This window comes from Schistocerca gregaria, chromosome 9, assembly GCF_023897955.1.
Source record: "Schistocerca gregaria isolate iqSchGreg1 chromosome 9, iqSchGreg1.2, whole genome shotgun sequence".
Lineage (NCBI taxonomy): Eukaryota > Metazoa > Arthropoda > Insecta > Orthoptera > Acrididae > Schistocerca > Schistocerca gregaria.
This window is the reverse complement of record NC_064928.1, coordinates 8,155,699-8,178,657: the sequence shown is the minus strand read 5'-3', so window position 1 is coordinate 8,178,657 and position 22,959 is coordinate 8,155,699. Positions and strand designations below refer to the sequence as shown.

At 37.0% G+C, this 22,959-nt stretch overlaps 1 non-coding gene and 1 pseudogene across 1 annotated transcript; both read right to left on the bottom strand.

Moving 5' to 3' along the window:
* Positions 1–546: 546 nt before the first annotated feature.
* On the bottom strand, positions 547–19,099 carry LOC126292029 (NADH-ubiquinone oxidoreductase chain 5-like; annotated as a pseudogene).
* On the bottom strand, positions 10,728–10,800 carry Trnat-agu (transfer RNA threonine (anticodon AGU)). Its single transcript has one exon. It is a non-coding gene; the product is annotated as a tRNA-Thr (tRNA).
* Positions 19,100–22,959: the final 3,860 nt, after the last annotated feature.

The window sequence follows — 22,959 nt, the reverse complement described above, 5'->3', positions numbered from 1 at the left end:
TTGTAATTATTTTTAGAACATCAGACATTATAATCTGAACAGTATCAACAATATTTTTTATTCTAGTTCTACTAGGTGGACTATACCATGAATGAAATCAAGGAGCATTACAATGAGCAGAACAAAGGGTTGTAGTTAAACATAACATTTGGGTTGCATTCAAAAAGTATTGATAATATCAATCAACCTTAAATAGAATAAGAAGCGAAATATTGCAGTCAGTTTCGACCTGGAAGATTGGTATATACTACCCTTATTCTTATTAATTGAAGCCAAAAAGAGGCGTATTACTGTTAATAATATAATTGAACTATAATAGTTCCAATTAAGGAAATGTAAAGCCAATATGAAAGCTGCTAACTTTTTATATTAGCGGTTAAACTCCGTTAACATTTCTAAAATTTATATAGTTTAAATAAAACATTACATTTTCACTGTAAAAATTATATATCTATATTTATAAATACCTAAAAGTAAAAATACTTCCTTAACATCTTCAGTGTCACGCTCTAATTATAAGCTATTTAAGTAAACGAAAAATAATATTACCAAAATAAATATTCAAAAAATAAAAGTTAAAAGATAAATCTTGAAATTAGAATCATATCAACCTTGAATATAACCAATTAAATAAATAAATAATCTATATAAACCTTGACCACCAAGTAATTCACCCCATCCATAATCAAATGACTTAGATAAATAATAACCTATTTTTAAAGGAATATATCTAATAAACTTAGTTGAAAGAAAAGGTATAAATCATATAGAACCAGCAAATCTGACAAAAGAAAGTATACTTAAAGAAAATAAATTATGAGAAAAATCAAAATTAGAAATAAGATAACCTAAATAAGCACCTAAAATAACAACTGTAATAGTTAAAAACTTTAAATAATAAGGTAAAGCAATCACATGAGGAATAGGAAAAATTAATCAAGATAAAAGACTACCACCAAAAACAGCAACAAACAATAGACCAATTATTCCAAATGAAATATAATAACCCTTATCATCAAAAGAAAATCTAGAATAAAAATTATTATCACCAGATATTGAATAATAAAACAAACGAAAAGAATAAGAAGCAGTTAAACCAGTAGAAAAAAAATAAAGAAAAAAAATTAAACAATTAATTCATCTTAAACAAACCATCTCAAGAATTAAATCCTTTGAATAAAATCCCGCTAAAAAAGGTATTCCACACAAAGATAAACTAGAAACATTAAAACAAACTCAAGTTAAAGGTATGAAATTAACAATTGATCCTATAAAACGAATATCCTGAGAATCCTTCAAATTATGAATTATTGAACCTGCACATATAAATAATAATGCCTTAAATAAAGCATGAGCCAATAAATGAAAAAATGCAAGCTTTGGATAACCCATAGCCAAAATTCTTATTATTAAACCAAGTTGTCTTAAAGTAGAAAGAGCAATAATCTTCTTCAAATCAAATTCAAAATTAGCGCCCAATCCAGCCATAAATATAGTTATACAACCAATTAAAAGTAAAAATCAACCACAATTATAAGTATCTAATATTGGTCTAAAACGAATTAATAAATAAACACCAGCAGTAACAAGAGTAGAAGAATGAACTAAAGCAGGAACAGGAGTAGGAGCTGCTATAGCAGCAGGAAGTCATGAAGAGAAAGGAATCTGAGCTCTCTTAGTTATAGCTGCTAAAACAATTAATATAGTAATGAGCTTTATTTCAAAAGAATTAGAAATAAAATCATAATAATAAATATAATTTCAACCACCAAAATTTAACATTCATGCAATAGAAATTAAAATAGCAACATCACCAATACGATTAGAAAGTGCAGTTAATATACCAGCACTATAAGATTTTACATTTTGATAATAAATAACTAAACAATAAGAAACTAAACCTAAACCATCTCAACCTAATAAAATTCTAATTAAATTAGGAATAATAATTAAAAAACCTATAGAAAGAATAAATATTAAAACAATAATAATAAAACGATTTATATTCTTTTCACCAGATATATAATCCTCTCTATAATAAATAACCAAAGAAGAAATATATATAACAAAAGATATAAAAATAAGAGATATTCAATCCAAAATTAAAGTTATAACAACTATAGAACCATTTAAATTGAAAAGCTCTCACTCAACAAAAACTCTATAATCAATTATTAAATAATAAATACCTAAAATAAAAATTATAGTTCTCGAAAAAAACAAAGAACAAATAGAAAATAAATTCACGGCCTAAGATGAAAAACTTCATATCATTGATTCCACAAAACAATATTTTTAATTAAAATACTTAAGCAAACTAAACAAAGAAATATTCACCCTTTAAACAGAGAATATTTAAAGGCAATTAATGTAAAAGTAAAAGATGATATTCACGAAAATAACCAAGAGAACAAGTATAAACACCAGAATAATAATTTCCATGCTGAGAATAAGAATATATATACAAAGTATAAACAGCTCTAAAAAAAGATAAAAAAATCAAAGCAAAGAATCTAAAAGAAGATCAAGATATAATTCTATTTAATAATCTAATTTCACCTACCAAATTTAAAGATGGAGGAGCAGCCATATTTGATGATCTTAAAAGAAATCATCATAAAGCCATTCTTGGCATCAAATTAATTATACCCTTGTTAATTAATAATCTTCATCTACCTAAACGTTCATAAATAATATTAGATAAACAAAATAAACAAGAAGAACATAAACCATGACCAACCATTAGAGAAAGAGAACCTACACAACCTCATCAATTCATAGTCATCAATCCACCAATAACCATTCTTATATGAGCAACAGAAGAATATGCAATTAAAGACTTTAAATCAACCTGACGAAAACAAATAAATCTTACAATAACACCCCCAGATAAACCCAAAGATAATCAAAAATAATTAAACTTTAAACCCAAATAAGAAATAACCTTTATAACACGAAAAATACCATAACCACCTAACTTTAATAAAACACCAGCAAGAATCATTCTACCTGAAATAGGGGCCTCTACATGAGCCTTAGGAAGTCATAAATGAACCAAAAACATAGGTATCCTAACTAAAAAAGCCAAAATTATAAAAACATAAAACATAAAATAATAAGAACCAAAATCAACTAATAAAGGAAAATATAAAGTATTAGAAAAATCATAAACCTTAAATAAAACTAATAATAAAGGTAATCTAGCAACCAAAGTATAAAAAATTAAATAAACACCAGCCTGCAAACGCTCAGGTTGATAACCCCAACCCAAAATTAAAAGTAAAGTAGGAACTAATCTAGCCTCAAAAAAAATATAAAAAGAAAGAAGACTTAATCTAGCAAATGAACAGTAAAGCATAATTATTAAAATCAAAACCATAAAAACAAAAAAATTAGAATGATATGAACTTAAATAAACTGAACCTCTAGCAGTGATTATTAAAGAACAAATCCAAAAACTAAGCAAAATTAAACTAAAAGAAAAATAATCAATACCAAAATAATATCTAATTATATTCAAATCAGCATATGAATAAACACAAATTATAAACACAAAACTCGACAGAAACATTAAAGAATGAACCAACCATCAACAATTATTTAATAAACAAAGAGGGATCAAATAATAGTTATAAATAAATACTTTAACATAAAGATAAACCAAAAGAATTAAAAAAATCATTACCATGAGAACGAATTATTGAAACTAAAATAGAAAGACCTAAAGCACCCTCACAAACAGAAAAAACTAAAAAAATAACAGGAAAAAAATAATCATAATCAAACTCAATAAGAAAAACAATAACTAATATAAATAAAGAAAGAACAATATATTCTAATCTCTAAAGAACCATTAATAAATGTTTACGTTTAGAAGAAAAAACATAAACACCAGCAAAATAAATCAATAAAGAAGTAAAAATAGAGAATATAAACATTAGTTTTAATAGTTTAAAAAAAACGCCGGTCTTGTAAACCGGAAATGAGTCCAGCCCCCACTTTTAAAATTTCAGAGGTGGAAAAGCTTCCATCATCGGTCCCCAAAACCGATATTTTAAATAAACTAACCCCTGAAATGATCAAAATAATAATTATATCATTATCAAATGTAATAAATATTAATTTTATTAAATTAAGACACCCAATATCAATAATGCTTTTTATTATCCTTCAAACCTTCCTAGTTGGATTAATAACAGGAACAATAATAGAAAGATATTGATTATCATATATTTTATTTTTAACATTTCTTGGTGGTATACTAGTATTATTTATTTACATTACAAGAATTGCATCAAACGAAATATTTCAGCCTAAATCAATTACTATAATTATTACATTGATAATGTGAGTATTTATCATATCAATATTAATTATTCTAGATATATCTATATTTATAGACTTTTTCATTAACACCGAAATTATAAATATTGATAATTCAATCAATTATCAAGAAATAACAATATCTTTAGAAAAATTATATAACAGACCAACATTCATTATTACAATAATAATAATAATTTATTTATTTTTAGCACTACTAGCAGTTGTTAAAATCACTAATATTAATCAGGGACCTATTCGTAAATTAAGATAATTACTAATGAATAAACCCTTACGATTAAGACATCCTTTAATTAAAATTATTAATAACTCTTTAATTGACTTACCTGCCCCAACAAATATTTCATTTTGATGAAATTTTGGATCCCTATTAGGGGTATGTTTGGTAATACAAATCGTAACTGCACTATTTTTAGCTATACATTATTCATCAAATATTGAAATAGCATTCAGTAGTGTAGTACACATCTGCCGAGACGTAATTAATGGTTGAATTATCCGAACCTTACATGCAAATGGAGCATCTATATTTTTTATTTGTATTTACTTACATGTAGGACGAGGAATTTACTACGGATCTTATATATATATATATATATATATATATATATATATATATATATACATACCTGAATAATTGGTACAGTGATTTTATTTTTAGTTATAGCAACTGCATTTATAGTATATGTCTTATCCTGAGGCCAAATATCTTTTTGAGGTGCAACAGTAATTACTAATTTATTATCAGCAATCCCATACTTAGGAACAGATTTGGTCCAATGAGTATGAGGAGGATTCGCTGTTGATAATGCAACATTAAATCGATTCTTCACATTCCATTTTGTATTACCATTTATTATTGCTGCTATAGCAGCAATTCATTTATTTTTTCTTCACCTAACAGGATCTAATAATCCTCTTGGACTAAATGGAGATATTGAAAAAATTCCATTCCATCCATACTTTACCTTTAAGGATTCTATTACATTTGTAATAATAACATCATTATTAATTATACTATGTTTAATCAATCCTTACCTATTAGGAGATCCAGATAACTTTGTACCTGCCAACCCATTAGTAACACCAGTTCACATTCAACCAGAGTGATATTTCCTATTTGCATATGCAATTCTACGATCTATCCCTAATAAATTAGGAGGTGTTATTGCATTATTTTTATCAATTAGAATCTTAATAATTTTACCATTTTATAATAAAACACCATTCCGAGGCATTCAATTTTACCCTATTAATCAAATTTTATTCTGAATTATAGTAGTTGTTGTATGCCTACTAACGTGAATTGGTAAACGACCTGTTGAAGAACCTTATATTATAACAGGTCAAATCTTAACAATTATCTACCTTACATATTTCTTAATTAATGTCCATGTCGCAAACGCATGAGATAAATTAATTAAGGAATAAAGTTAATTAGCTTAGGAAAAGTATATGTTTTGAAAACATAAAATTAGAAGTTTAACTCTTCTATTAACTTTTCTCAAAAAATTTCACTAAACAAATGATATAAATAAAATCTTTAAACCAACAAAGAAAATAAAAAAATTCAAAGATAAAGGTAAAAAACTTTTTCAAGCTAAGTACATTAATTTATCATAACGAAACCGTGGTAATGTTCCACGAACCCAAATAAAACCAAAAGATATAATAGCAAGCTTAATAAAAAATATAAAAGAATAAAAATCACCACCTAAAAAAATTAAAGCCAATAATATTCTTATGAAGACAATTCTAGTATATTCAGCTAAAAAAATTAAAGTAAAACCACCCGCACCATACTCAATATTAAATCCTGAAACTAACTCAGATTCCCCTTCAGCAAAATCAAAAGGAGTACGATTAGTTTCAGCTAAACAAGAAGCAAAACAAGCTAAAGCTAAAGGAAAAGAAATAATAATAAATCAACAATAAAGCTGATAGTTTATAAAATCAAACATATTAAAACTAACAATTAAAATAATTAAAGACAATAAAATTAAAGCTAAACTAACTTCATAAGAAATTGTTTGAGCAACAGAACGAAGAGAACCTAATAATGAATTATTTGAATTAGAAGATCAACCAGCAATTATAACAGTATAAACACCTAATCTAGTACAACATAAAAATAATAAAAATCCATAAGAAAAAGAACACATATAAGTTAAATAAGGAAAAATTACTCAAACGGCTAAAGAAATCATTAAATTAAAAACAGGGGAAAAATAATAAAGTAGGTAATTAGATATAATAGGAATTGGCTGCTCCTTACAAATTAACTTAATAGCATCTCTAAATGGCTGAGGAATTCCAACAAAACCTACCTTATTTGGACCCTTTCGAATCTGAATATAACCTAAAACCTTAAAAAAGGAACACTAATTAAAACACAAATAACCAATAAAAGAAAATTAAAAATAAATATAAATAACTCATAAAGTATCAATACTATTTGTAGAAAAAAATCTACATAAATGAATTCTAAATTCAAAACATTAATCTGTCAAAATAGTAAATAAATTAATATTAATCAATATAACAAAAAATATTTTAACCATATGGTCCTTTCGTACTAATATGGATTAATAATCTTAGGATAGAAACCGACCTGGCTCACGCCGGTCTGAACTCAGATCATGTAAGAATTTAAAGGCCGAACAGAACTAATCATTGGGCTCCTGCACCCAAAATTTTTCTTAATCCAACATCGAGGTCGCAATCTGCTTTGTCGATATGAGCTCTCAAAAACAATTACGCTGTTATCCCTAAGGTAACTTAATCTTATGATCATAAATTATGGATCAAAATAACAAACTTAAATAAATGATATAATAATGAAGAGTTTATCTATTCTTCATGTCACCCCAACAAAACATCATCATTAAATATAGAAAGACAAACAAAAAACTATATAAAAGGAAATGTCAATTTCTATAGGGTCTTCTCGTCCTAAAGAAGAATTTAAGCCTTTTGACTCAAAAGTTAAATTCATAAATTTATTAAGAGACAGTTGATTTCTCGTCAAGCCATTCATTCCAGCCACTAATTAAGAGACTAATGATTATGCTACCTTTGCACAGTCAAAATACCGCGGCTCTTTAAAAATACGCTCAGTGAGCAGGCCAGACCTCAAAGTATAAACAAGAGGACATGTTTTTGATAAACAGGTGGAAATCAATTTTGCCTAGTTCCTTATAATAAGTTCACAAGGTAAAAATTTCATACAAATAAATATACTAATTCTATCATTATTACAAAAATTTTAACATTAAATTAATAATCTTAATAAAAAACCTAAAATATTTATAAAATCAAAATAAAAAATAATGAACTAAAACGTAATCTTAAAGATAGCTGGTTTAAAGCTTACTATTATATTTCTATAAAATAAATTATAGGTTATTAACTTCAAAGCTTATCCCTTAAAGAATAAATAAGTTAATATTTTTACTTAAAAAATTAAATAAAAACAAATAACTTTAAAAAATTAAATTTATTCTTAAGAAACTAGATATCTTGGGAAACGATTAACATCTCATTTCTATAAATAATTTAATAATAATTATGATACATTAACTATAAATTATTTATAAATCAACCCAAATCGAGACAAGTAAAATAAATACTAAAATTTTGATAAACCCTGATACAAAAGGTACAATAAATAAAATGTACTTAAAAAAATTTAAAATAATATTTCATAAAACACTTACATTACCAATACACTATAATTTAAAAAATCAATTCTATAAAATATACTAAGACAAAAATACAATAAAATTATTTATATTAAATAATTAAATAAACAAAAAATAAATATAATAAAATAAATAAACAAGATATCCTGATATGCACTGAAAAATTTTCAGTGTAAATGAAACACTTTACTAATAAGTTATATCTTGAAACTCTTCCTAGATACACTTTCCAGTACATCTACTATGTTACGACTTATCTCATCTAAATTGAAGCTACTTTAAAATAGAATAGAATAATCAATAATGAGAGCGACGGGCGATGTGTACACATCTCAGAGCCAATATCAGTTAAATTAAATAAATTAATTTACTATCAAATCCACCTTCATTAACAGTATTTCAGTATCAAATCCGTTATAAACAAAAATCTATTGTAACCCACCTCCTCTTAACTATAAGCTGCACCTTGACCTGAAAGATTTTATAATTATAAATCTTGAGAATTATAACTCTAAAAAGATTCTCTGATAACGGAGATATACAAACAAATAAATTAAGTAGAGTAAATCGTGTATTATCAATCATGGGGTAGGTTCCTCTGAATGGTATGAGATACCGCCAAATTCTTTGGGTTTTTAAGACCTTAACTAATAGTACCCTGTTAAATATAATTAACATTTAAAATAATAGGGTATCTAATCCTAGTTTATTATTTAAATTTCACAGATTCATAAAAAGGGCCACAAATAAATTTTAACATTTCACCTTACAAATTTATATTTCAACCCTAATAGTATAAACAACTGTTTTAACCAATAATATTCACTTGTATCAATCGTATAACCGCGGCTGCTGGCACGAATTATGCCGATACTAAATCAATTGCTAAATCCAAAATCACTTGATAATTGAATCAAATTACTGCAAAAAGAACATTTAGTCTAACAAAACTTACATATAATACAAAGAAAAAGTGAATAAACAAGCAAGAATAAAACTTTTAAAAATAAAAAATAAGAAATTTTTAAATTTATTAAATCAGGAAAAAATAAAAGATTCAAATATTTAAAGAAAAAAAAGAAAAAAACCACAAACATTAACAAAAAAAAAGAAACGCTCGCCTGTATGACCACAACAACTTCTCTATTATATATAATTAAAGATTAATTGGAACATGTATAGCAATAAATGTATTATATTCTTTCTTAATTAATCTTTCTTTTCACTAATAAATAAAGAAAGATTAAATAATATAATAAATATATTTTATACAATTATGTAATTTAATTTAATATGTTATTTATATGAATTCTTTTTTTATATTAAGTTAACTTATATATATATTAGTTAAATAATCTAATTATAGATAATTTATGTTAATTATATTATTATAATTAATATAATTATTTAAAAAAATTTTATTTATATATTAAATAAATGAAGTGCCTGATTAAAGGGTTACCTTGATAGGGTAAATAAAGTAAATAAAATTACCTTCATTAAAATTACATAAGATAGAATTAAACTACCTCCTTTAGTATTAAAAACTAACGTGCATCATACACCTTAATGTAAAAAGGTAAGCTAAACAAGCTAATGGGTTAAAAGATAAATCTTGAAATTAGAATCATATCAACCTTGAATATAACCAATTAAATAAATAAATAATCTATATAAACCTTGACCACCAAGTAATTCACCCCAACCATAATCAAATGACTTAGATGAATAATAACCTATTTTTAAGGGAATATATCTAATAAACTTAGTTGAAAGAAAAGGTATAAATCATATAGAACCAGCAAATCTGACAAAAGAAGGTATACTTAAAGAAAATAAATTATGAGAAAAATCAAAATTAAAAATAAGATAACCTAAATAAGCACCTGAAATAACAACTGTAATAGTTAAAAACTTTAAATAATAAGTTAAAGCAATCACATGAGGAATAGGAAAAATTAATCAAGATAAAAGACTACCACCAAAAACAGCAACAAACAATAGACCAATTATTCCAAATGAAATATAATAACCCTTATCATCAAAAGAAAATCTAGAATAAAAATTATTATCCCCAGATATTGAATAATAAAACAAACGAAAAGAATAAGAAGCACTGAAACCAGTAGAAAAAAATAAAGAAAAACAATTAAACAATTAATTCATCTTAAACAAACCATCTCAAGAATTAAATCCTTTGAATAAAATCCCGCTAAAAAAGGTATTCCACACAAAGATAAACTAGAAACATTAAAACAAACTGAAGTTAAAGGTATGAAATTAACAATTGACCCTATAAAAGGAATAACCTGAGAATCCTTCAAATTATGAATTATTGAACCTGCACATATAAATAATAATGCCTTAAATAAAGCATGAGCCAATAAATGAAAAAATGCAAGCTTTGGATAACCCATAGCCAAAATTCTTATTATTAAACCAAGTTGTCTTAAAGTAGAAAGAGCAATAATCTTCTTCAAATCAAATTTAAAATTAGCGCCCAATCCAGCCATAAATATAGTTATACAACCAATTAAAAGTAAAAATCAACCACAATTATAAGTATCTAATATTGGTCTAAAACGAATTAATAAACAAACACCAGCAGTAACAAGAGTAGAAGAATGAACTAAAGCAGAAACAGGAGTAGGAGCTGCTATAGCAGCACTGGGTATTGAGCACTGGAGGCACTGGGTATTGATCCCAGTACCTCTCGCATACTAAGCGAGCGCTCTACCATCTGAGCTACGCCCCCCCCCCCCCAAGACTAATGGTGCTACATACAGCCATATAGACGACACAGTCCATTGCACTCCCATTATTCAGCAGACAAACACTACTCTCTATGTATCCGTTAGGGTGTCTTTCAGGTTTCGTGCATTCTGTATCGAATCGTAGTTGGCCACAATGAAAGTGGCACGTATAACGTCGAAAATAGAATTCGGACACCGCTCTGAGTAAGACCAACGTGTTGTCCACCCTCTAGAATTCAATGAGGTTAAGCTGCGATACCTAAGACAGATCTGCACTCGATGACACCTCGATAACAGCCGGTCCCCACACTTACATCTTGCTCTCCTTACGTCAGTATACATCATATCAGTCTGTGACACTGGCTTTGCAACATCTTGCGTGCCTTTAGGTTCGCCGCGACCAACACTTACCATGCACTGACCACAAAAAATGGAGGCGCCGCGGCTTGAACCCTGGACCTTTCACATGCCAAGCGAACGCTCTACCAACTGAGCTACGCCCCATGCACGAGCAAACTGCGCAATTCCCCATTCTTTGCGACTCAGATGCGTACGGACACGATGGTTGTTGGTTTGTAGCGGTGAAGGGAGCAGAGTACAAAGGCGCGGACCCGTTCATATACACAAAAGTTCCAAGTAGTTTCGATGCTCTGGTATTACAAATGCAAATTCCGTCTGTTTTTAACGTCTTAAATTGGAAGAGCCGTCACAAATTGCTCCGTTTTCACTCCTTGTCGACAATCATAGAGCACCTGAGGTAACAAACACCTCTCGAGCCCCATTGTGCACTCCATTATTCATGCCAACTCAGTGCCTCGCTCTTTACTACTGTGTACCAATCTTGTCGTCCAACTGCAAAACACTGGGCCACAACAAGTTTCCGCGTCTCCATTGCACTGCGCATACTACGAAACGCTCCCCAAACTTGGCACTCACCCTCGCAGCCGACTTTTCCGACTTTCCACGACGCTCACGCTAGTGACAGCATTATTTATAGTTCGACGTCGCGCCAAAGCGAATGAGCACATTTCGCCTACGGCTTGCTAGTGTTGCTGCTAGGTGTCTGCAGGCAGCGAGGGTCTGCAAGCTTCCTGTGTTCGCACCTATGTCACCTGTGCTTGCTTGTCAGAGACAGACTATCGCAAAACATACAACTCACTCCATGAATTGATTGCTACGGCATCTGTTATCAGCAGTAACAACTAGCAGCACCAGTAGCAGCTGACTGCACGCAAAGAATAGGAATGTGCAGTGGGATTTACGTGAACTCAGCGCAAGGCAGATCTTTCCGACATAGGCTTGAGAATGTTACGGGAACACTTGTACTGTTTCTAAATTAAGTGTAGGCGTGGGAGGAGGGTGCTTCCTGCGCACTAATAACAGCACGCTTGTCAATTGTGGATGCTAATCATTCGCTTGTATGTTCCTAGACACATCTGCTGGTTGTGAATTATTCCACTTGCATGGCAAGGTGCGCATGTAGGTGTGTTAAAAATTCTGGAGGCACTGGGTATTGATCCCAGTACCTCTCGCATACTAAGCGAGCGCTCTACCATCTGAGCTACGCCCGCCCCCCCCAAAGACTAATGGTGCTACATACAGCCATATAGACGACACAGACCCTTGCACTCCCATTATTCAGCAGACAAACACTACTCTCTATGTATCCGTTAGGGTGTCTTTCAGGTTTCGTGCATTCTGTATCGAATCGTAGTTGGCCACAATGAAAGTGGCACGTATAACGTCGAAAATAGAATTCGGACACCGCTCTGAGTAAGAGCAACGTGTTGTCCACCCTCTAGACTTCAATGAGGTTAAGCTGCGATACCTAAGACAGATCTGCACTCGATGACACCTCGATAACAGCCGGTCCCCACACTTACATCTTGCTCTCCTTACGTCAGTATACATCATATCAGTCTGTGACGCTGGCTTTGCAACATCTTGCGTGCTTTTAGGTTCGCCGCGACCAACACTTACCATGCACTGACCACGAAAAATGGAGGTGCCGCGGCTTGAACCCTGTACCTTTCACATGCCAAGCGAACGCTCTACCAACTGAGCTACGCCCCATGCACGAGCAAACTGCGCTATTCCCCATTCTTTGCGACTCAGATGCGTACGGACACGATGGTTGTTGGTTTGTAGCGGTGAAGGGAGCAGAGTACAAAGGCGCGGACACGTTCATATACACAAAAATTCCAAGTAGTTTCGATGCTCTGGTATTACAAATGCAAATTCCGTCTGTTTTTAACGTCTTAAATTGAAAGAGCCGTCACAAATTGCTCCGTTTTCACTCCTTGTCGACAATCATACAGCACCTGAGGTAACAAACACATCTCGAGCCCCATTGTGCACTCCATTATTCATGCCGACTCAGTGCATCGCTCTTTACTACTGTGTACCAATCTTGTCGTCCAACTGCAAAACACTGGGCCACAACAAGTTTCCGCGTCTCCATTGCACTGCGCATACTACGAAACGCTCCCCAAACTTGGCACTCACCCTCGCAGCCGACTTTTCCGACTTTCCACGACGCTCACGCTAGTGACAGCATTATTTATAGTTCGACGTCGCGCCAAAGCGAATGAGCACATTTCGCCTACGGCTTAGGCCGCCCTGCTAGTGTTGCTGCTAGGTGTCTGCAGGCAGCGAGGGTCTGCAAGCTTCCTGTGTTCGCACCTATGTCACCTGTGCTTGCTTGTCAGAGACAGACTATCGCAAAACATACAACTCACTCCATGAATTGATTGCTACGGCATCTGTTATCAGCAGTAACAACTAGCAGCACCAGTAGCAGCTGACTGCACGCAAAGAATAGGAATGTGCAGTGGGATTTACGTGAACTCAGCGCAAGGCAGATCTTTCCGACATAGGCTTGAGAATGTTACGGGAACACTTGTACTGTTTCTAAATTAAGTGTAGGCGTGGGAGGAGGGTGCTTCCTGCGCACTAATAACAGCACGCTTGTCAATTGTGGATGCTAATCATTCGCTTGTATCTTCCTAGACACATCTGCTGGTTGTGAATTATTCCACTTGCATGGCAAGGTGCGCATGTAGGTGTGTTAAAAATTCTGGAGGCACTGGGTATTGATCCCAGTACCTCTCGCATACTTAGCGAGCGCTCTACCATCTGAGCTACGCCCGCCCCCCCGAAGACTAATGGTGCTACATACAGCCATATAGACGACACAGACCCTTGCATTCCCATTATTCAGCAGACAAACACTACTCTCTATGTATCCGTTAGGGTGTCTTTCAGGTTTCGTGCATTCTGTATCGAATCGTAGTTGGCCACAATGAAAGTGGCACGTATAACGTCGAAAATAGAATTCGGACACCGCTCTGAGTAAGAGCAACGTGTAGTCCACCCTCTAGTTTTCAATGAGGTTAAGCTGCGATACCTAAGACAGATCTGCACTCGATGACACCTCGATAACAGCCGGTCCCCACACTTACATCTTGCTCTCCTTACGTCAGTATACATCATATCAGTCTGTGACGCTGGCTTTGCAACATCTTGCGTGCCTTTAGGTTCGCCGCGACCAACACTTACCATGCACTGACCACAAAAAATGGAGGCGCCGCGGCCTGAACCCTGGACCTTTCACATGCCAAGCGAACGCTCTACCAACTGAGCTACGCCCCATGCACGAGCAAACTGCGCTATTCCCAATTCTTTGCGACTCAGATTCGCACGGACACGATGGTTGTAGGTTTGTAGCGGTGAAGGGAGCAGAGTACAAGGGCGCAGACCCGTTCATATACACAAAAGTTCCAAGTAGTTTGGATGCTCTGGTATTACAAATGCAAATTCCGTCTGTTTTTAACGTCTTAAATTGAAAGAGCCGTTACAAATTGCTCCGTTTTCACTCCTTGTCGACAATCATACAGCACCTGAGGTGACAAACACATCTCGAGCCTAATTGTGCACTCCATTATTCATGCCAACTCAGTGCCTCGCTCTTTACTACTGTGTACCAATCTTGTCGTCCAACTGCAAAACACTGGGCCACAACAAGTTTCCGCGTCTCCATTGCACTGCGCATACTACGAAACGCTCCCCAAACTTGGCACTCACCCTCGCAGCCGACTTTTCCGACTTTCCACGACGCTCACGCTAGTGACAGCATTATTTATAGTTCGACGTCGCGCCAAAGCGAATGAGCACATTTCGCCTACGGCTTAGGCCGCCCTCCCAGTGTGGCTGCTCGGTGTCTGCAGGCAGCGAGGGTCTGCAAGCTTCCTGTGTTCGCACCTATGTCACCTGTGCTTGCTTGTCAGAGACAGACTATCGCAAAACATACAACTCACTCCATGAATTGATTGCTACGGCATCTGTTATCAGCAGTCACAACTAGCAACACCAGTAGCAGCTGACTGCACGCAAAGAATAGGAATGTGCAGTGGGATTTACGTGAACTCAGCGCAAGGCAGATCTTTCCGACATAGGCTTGAGAATCTTACGGGAACACTTGTACTGTTTCTAAATTAAGTGTAGGCGTGGGAGGAGGGTGCTTCCTGCGCACTAATAACAGCACGCTTGTCAATTGTGGATGCTAATCATTCGCTTGTATGTTCCCAGACACATCTGCTGGTTGTGAATTATTCCACTTGCATGGCAAGGTGCGCATGTAGGTGTGTTAAAAATTCTGGAGGCACTGGGTATTGATCCCAGTAACTCTCGCATACTAAGCGAGCGCTCTACCATCTGAGCTACGCCCGCCCCCCCCAAAGACTAATGGTGCTACATACAGCCATATAGACGACACAGACCCTTGCACTCCCATTATTCAGCAGACAAACACTACTCTCTATGTATCCGTTAGGGTGTCTTTCAGGTTTCGTGCATTCTGTATCGAATCGTAGTTGGCCACAATGAAAGTGGCACGTATAACGTCGAAAATAGAATTCGGACACCGCTCTGAGTAAGAGCAACGTGTTGTCCACCCTCTAGACTTCAATGAGGTTAAGCCGCGATACCTAAGACAGATCTGCACTCGATGACACCTCGATAACAGCCGGTCCCCACACTTACATCTTGCTCTCCTTACGTCAGTATACATCATATCAGTCTGTGACGCTGGCTTTGCAACATCTTGCGTGCCTTTAGGTTCGCCGCGACCAACACTTACCATGCACTGACCACAAAAAATGGAGGCGCCGCGGCTTGAACGCTGGACCTTTCACATGCCAAGCGAAAGCTCTACCAACTGAGCTTCGCCCCATGCACGAGAAAACTGCGCTATTCCCCATTCTTTGCGATTCAGATGCGTACGGACACGATGGTTGTTGGTTTGTAGCTGTGAAGGGAGCAGAGTACAAAGGCGCGAACACGTTCATATACACAAATGTTCCAAGTAGTTTGGATGCTCTGGTATTACAAATGCAAATTCCGTCTGTTTTTAACGTCTTAAATTGAAAGAGCCGTCACAAATTGCTCCGTTTTCACTCCTTGTCGACAATCATACAGCACCTGAGGTAACAAACACATCTCGAGCCCCATTGTGCACTCCATTATTCATGCCAACTCAGTGCCTCGCTCTTTACTACTGTGTACCAATCTTGTCGTCCAACTGCAAAACACTGGGCCACAACAAGTTTCCGCGTCTCCATTGCACTGCGCATACTACGAATCGCTCCCCAAACTTGGCACTCACCCTCGCAGCCGATTTTTCCGACTTTCCACGACGCTCACGCAACGCTCACGCTAGTGACAGCATTATGTATAGTTCGACGTCGCGCCAAAGCGAATGAGCACATTTCGCCTACGGCTTAGGCCGCCCTCCTAGTGTGGCTGCTCGGAGTCTGCAGGCAGCGAGGGTCTGCAAGCTTCCTGTGTTCGCACCTATGTCACCTTGCTTGCTTGTCAGAGACAGACTATCGCAAAACATACAACTCACTCCATGAATTGATTGCTACGGCATCTGTTATCAGCAGTCACAACTAGCAACACCAGTAGCAGCTGACTGCACGCAAAGAATAGGAATGTGCAGTGGGATTTACGTGATCTCAGAGCAAGGCAGATTTTTATCCGACATAGGCTTGAGAATCTTACGGGAACACTTGTACTGTTTCTAAATTAAGTGTAGGCGTGGGAGGAGGGTGCTTCCTGCGCACTAATAACAGCACGCTTGTCAATTGTGGATGCTAATCATTCCCTTGTATCATCCTAGACACATCTGCTGGTTGTGAATTATTCCACTTGCATGGCAAGGTGCGCATGTTGGTGTGTTAAAAATTCTGGAGGTAGTCTGTATAGATCCCAGTACCTCTCGCATACTAAGCGAGCGCTCTACAATCTGAGCTACGCCCCCCCCCCCCCCCAAGACTAATGGTGCTACATACAGCCATATAGACGACACAGACCCTTGCACTCCCATTATTCAGCAGACAAACACTACTCTCTATGTATCCGTTAGGGTGTCTTTCAGGTTTCGTGCATTCTGTATCGAATCGTAGTTGGCCACAATGAAAGTGGCACGTATAACGTCGAAAATAGAATTCGGACACCGCTCTGAGTAAGACCAACATGTTGTCCACCCTCTAGACTTCAATGAGGTTAAACCGCGATACCTAAGGCAGATGACACCTCGATAACAGTTGGTGCCCACACTTACATCTTGCTCTCCTTACGTCAGTATACATCATATCAGTCTGTGACGCTGGCTTTGCAAAATCTTGCGTGCCTTTAGGTTCGCCGCGACCAACACTTACCATGCACTGACCACAAAAAATGGAGGCGCCGCGGCTTGAACGCTGGACCTTTCACATGCCAAGCGAACGCTCTACCAACTGAGCTACGCCCCATGCACGAGCAAGCTGCGCTATTCCCCATTCTTTGCGACTCAGATGCGCACGGACACGATGGTTGGTTGGTTTGTAGTGGTGAAGGGAGCAGAGTACAAAGGCGCGGACCCGTTCATATACACAAAAGTTCCAAGTAGTTTCCATGCTCTGGTATTACAAATGCAAATTCCGTCTGTTTTTAACGTCTTAAATTGAAAGAGACGTCACAAATTGCTCCGTTTTCACTCCTTGTCGACAATCATACAGCACCTGAGGTAACAAACACATCTCGAGCCCCATTGTGCACTCCATTATTCATGCCAACTCAGTGCCTCGCTCTTTACTACTGTGTACCAATCTTGTCGTCCAACTGCAAAACACTGGGCCACAACAAGTTTCCGCGTCTCCATTGCACTGCGCATACTACGAAACGCTCCCCAAACTTGGCACTCACCCTCGCAGCCGACTTTTCCGACTTTCCACGACGCTCACGCTAGTGACAGCATTATTTATAGTTCGACGTCGCGCCAAAGCGAATGAGCACATTTCGCCTACGGCTTAGGCCGCCCTCCTAGTGTGGCTGCTCGGTGTCTGCAGGCAGCGAGGGTCTGCAAGCTTCCTGTGTTCGCACCTATGTCACCTGTGCTTGCTTGTCAGAGACAGACTATCGCAAAACATACAACTCACTCCATGAATTGATTGCTACGGCATCTGTTATCAGCAGTAACAACTAGCAACACCAGTAGCAGCTGACTGCACGCAAAGAATAGGAATGTGCAGTGGGATTTACGTGAACTCAGCGCAAGGCAGATCTTTCGGACATAGGCTTGAGAACCTTACGGGAACACTTGTACTGTTTCTAAATTAAGTGTAGGCGTGGGAGGAGGGTGCTTCCTGCGCACTAATAACAGCACGCTTATCAATTGTGGATGCTAATCATTCGCTTGTATCTTCCTAGACACATCTGCTGGTTGTGAATTATTCCACTTGCATGGCAAGGTGCGCATGTAGGTGTGTTAAAAATTCTGGAGGCACTGGGTATTGATCCCAGTACCTCTCGCGTACTAAGCGAGCGCTCTACCATCTGAGCTACGCCCGCCCCCCCGAAGATAAATGGTGCTACATACAGCCATATAGACGACACAGACCCTTGCACTCCCATTATTCAGCAGACAAACACTACTCTCTATGTATCCGTTAGGGTGTCTTTCAGGTTTCGTGCATTCTGTATCGAATCGTAGTTGGCCACAATGAAAGTGGCACGTATAACGTCGAAAATAGAATTCGGACACCGCTCTGAGTAAGACCAACGTGTTGTCCACCCTCTAGACTTTAATGAGGTTAAGCCGCGATACCTAAGACAGATCTGCACTCGATGACACCTCGATAACAGCCGGTCCCCACACTTACATCTTGCTCTCCTTACGTCAGTATACATCATATCAATCTGTGACGCTGGCTTTGCAACATCTTGCGTGCCTTTAGGTTCGCCGCGACCAACACTTACCATGCACTGACCACAAAAAATGGAGGCGCCGCGGCTTGAACCCTGGACCTTTCACATGCTAAGCGAACGCTCTACCTACTTTTTTTTATTTATTTTACCAGTGCTCTACCACTTTTTTTTTACGACTGATCCACTTTTTTTTCATTTCTTTTCTTTTTTTCGCTGTTTTTTTCGTTTATGTTTATTATGTCCTTTTTAGGTTTTTCTTTATTCATATTTTTTTAACACTGTTTTTTCGTTTTTCCTTTGTAATGACCCAGGGCAGGTAGGTGGAGGCGCGTTGGGCAGGGGTCGTATCCCGAGGCCTGGCCATGACGTCTCCTCCTCCCTGCACTGAAGCACAGTGTCACCAATACGTTGTAATTGTCTTTGGTTCGGAGTCTTATTATACTTATATGTGAACACAGGACTTATGAAGCGTTGTCTATCGAAACAGTTATTTTGCCTTCCTGCCAAGATTGTACCTAAGAACTAGCGAGAATGTCTTCCCTGTCATGAAGTTAGCTCAGTATGCCCCTATACCAGTTCCATTAATAATTCAGGCGCAGGAGCGATCAATAGAAATTGAAACTTAACCAACTCCCTGCTTTTCGAAAACAATAGTAAGCATATTCGCAAAGTCCCTCTTAAGGTGTGGGAAAGACTTTTGCGTCCAGTACTCATGAAGCATGTAACCAGTAAACGAAATGAAATCGGTAATACCATGATCATCAACCACTGCAAAAATGTAACGGCCAAGAAGCCACATAACGGTGTTGTTCTTGGTCCGGGGATAAAAAACCGTGTCCGGCCAGCAGAGAATATCAGTCTTAAATGCCGATTCGGAGCTCCTGGTGAGTAAAGCCAATTGTCGGCGCAGCCAGTGCCACATGCGATGACGGTCAGCGCAGGTAAATCGGTGTTGGAGTGTATCAACACAACCACACGTTTGACAAAGCGGAGAGACACATAAACCTATACGATGAAGGCGTTCGTTCGTAGGAATCAGCTGATTAACTACCTTATACCATTGGGAGGCAACAGTTGCTGAATGAACGGGTAAGCTAATATTCGTCCATATGTTATGCCAATTAAAACTGGGATAATGCAAAACAATCGGGTTGGAAGAAGAAGACCGTCGCCATTTGTCAAGCAGGGTTAGCGTAGTAATAACAGGACGACGTTGTAAGTGGAGATCTAGGTAACTAATCTCAATGTAGAAGTCCCGAACATGCCGTAGCTTCGCATTTAGAGGCCCAACGTTAATGGGCGGTGACAAGCTCGCAGGACGAACGACATGGAATAATCGCGAAGTAACAGTCGGGGACTCAGATAATAAAAGATGGAGGGTTCGCTTAACATAAAGGGCAGCAGCCTTGACACGGACGTCGGTGAACGACAAGCCGCCCTCAAGACGCGGCTTCGTAAGAACATCACAACGTAATTTAAAAATATGCCCCCGCCAAATATATCTGTTAATAAGCTGGACCATTTTTGCACCCTGCATTCGGGGAAGCGGAAACAGCTGAGCAACGTAATATACTTTACATAAAACATAAGTGTCTAATACACGCTTTTTTTGCAGTAGCGGTATCGAACGCCATGAGTGTTCTAATAAAACACCTTGCAGCTTGGAAATGGCCACTTGCCAATTTTTTGCAGCCATCCGAAGAGGACAACGTTCAAGATAGATACCTAAATGTGTATGGTGTTCAACAGCTGTAACCCACGGAACAACCACACGTTCAAAGCCCCGCAAATTCAGGAGCTTGCTTTTACGGGGATTGATACGAGAACCTGAGGCCGCAGAAAATTTATCGAGTTCCATTTTCAACTGCGGCACTTCTGCGGTGGAACGAAGCAAAACAACCAAATCATCAGCATAAGCTGTTGCCGTCTGGGTAACCCCAGAGATCGTAAGACCACGAAGTGTCGAGTTGAGACGTGTAAGGACTGGTTGAAGGGAGAGAGCATAAAGGGTCATGGATAAAGGACTACCTTGCGGGAAGCCACGTTGAATATCAATGACCTTTGTCGGCTGGCCATTAATGTCAGTCTTAGCAGAAATGCCAGTCGTGATATTCTTAAGTACCAGCAGCGCCTGTTCATTAAAACCGAGCCGGCGCAGCAGAAGCTCTAAAAACGAATGGGACACACGATCAAAGGCCTTACTAAAATCAACAAATAAAAGCGCACAGGAAATATTGGTGACAGCGACAATCGACACGACATCACGATACCCCGCCAGAGACGTCAATATAGAGCGCCCTGGAAAGCAGCTTTGACAAGGAGGTATCACAGGTGTAAGCAAGAGGGATAGACGTGCATTAACAGCCCTAGCGGCCGTCTTATAGTCAAAATTTAATAGGGTTAAAGGACGAAAGTCACTAGCTGTCTTCAAACCAGCAGATTTAGGTATTAGGACAACCGTACCTCTCTTGAAATCGGCTGGAATTGTGCCACCATTCAAGATTTCATTCACAATATCCGTAAAAACAGGCCCTACAATAGGCCAAAAGCGAACAAAAAACTCCTTAGGTAGGCCATCAGGACCAGGAGATTTGTGAGATGCTGAACAAACAATGAAAGCTGAAATTTCGTCTGCAGTAAAAGGAGCTAAAAATTTCGCATTATGGTCCTCTGTTAAAACTGATGGGATAGCAGTTAAAATCTCGTCAACATCAATCGGATCAGAATCAGCCGCAGTATATAACGTCTCATAGTAGCAGGTAAGTTCATGGCTTATTTGATTCTGTAAGGTAAGCCGGCGACCATCAGCTGCCATACGGCCGTCAATCAATACACGTCGACGGTTCTTGTGGTGACGAAACAGATGGTACATAGAAGTCATTTCATGAGCTAACGTGGACGGTGGTTTAGATTTAATCTTCAATCCTTCCATCTGAAGCCGCTTAATACTAAGTAGCTTGGCCTTAATTTTCCGAATCTCAGAAAGGTGGGCACATGCCATTGTAGAAGTATCATAAAGTTCGCGAAGCACCGAATAGTAATATTCAAAAGTCAGTTTCAGATCTCGCGCTCTATTATAACTGTAGGACATTAAAGTGCGACGTAGTTTTGGCTTCACACAGTGGATCCACCAGTGAAGCTTAGACGGATAGTATCGCAGAGAACGTAAACAAATGTCCCACGCCGTCTGTATTAGAGGTTCGATGTCAGGGTCATCAAGCAAGGAGACATTTAATTTCCACAGCGGCCTATAAAGTTTAAGAGGTTGACGCTCCAAATTAATTATAACAGCAAGGGCACAATGATCCGTAAAACTGGCTGGAATAACATCTACATCTAAAACAGAAACACTAAGGGGATCAGAAATATACAATCGGTCAAGTCGACTACTTGAGGTGGCAGTAAAAAATGTAAATTTAACTAAAGTGGGGTGTTTAACCTCCCACGCATCGCGTAGTCGTAATTGACGTACAAGAGAATGTAGCTCGAAACAATAATTAAAATGAGGGGATTGGTCTTTAGCTTGTAACACACAATTAAAACCGCCCCCCAATATCAAGATCGCAGGATTTTTTCGTAAAAGGTAAATCAGATCCTCTTTATAAAAACGAGACCTTTCCTGCCGCTTGCTAGAACCAGAGGGGGCGTAAATGTTAACCAAGGTCGTGTCAAATAACCGACAACCAATGCCCCGTCCCGAGTCTAAAAGCTCAATTTCGGTAACGGGGATACCGTGACGAATTAGGAAAGCAGTACCTGCAGAAAACTCAGGAGCAAAATTTATAATAGTGCGAAAACCAGGAACAAACAGGTGTGCAACGGAGACTTCCTGCAGGAAAACATTATCAGCTGCAGAGTCATAAATAAACTGCTGCAGAGACGCTAACTTCAGAGCAGATTGAATGCCATTTATA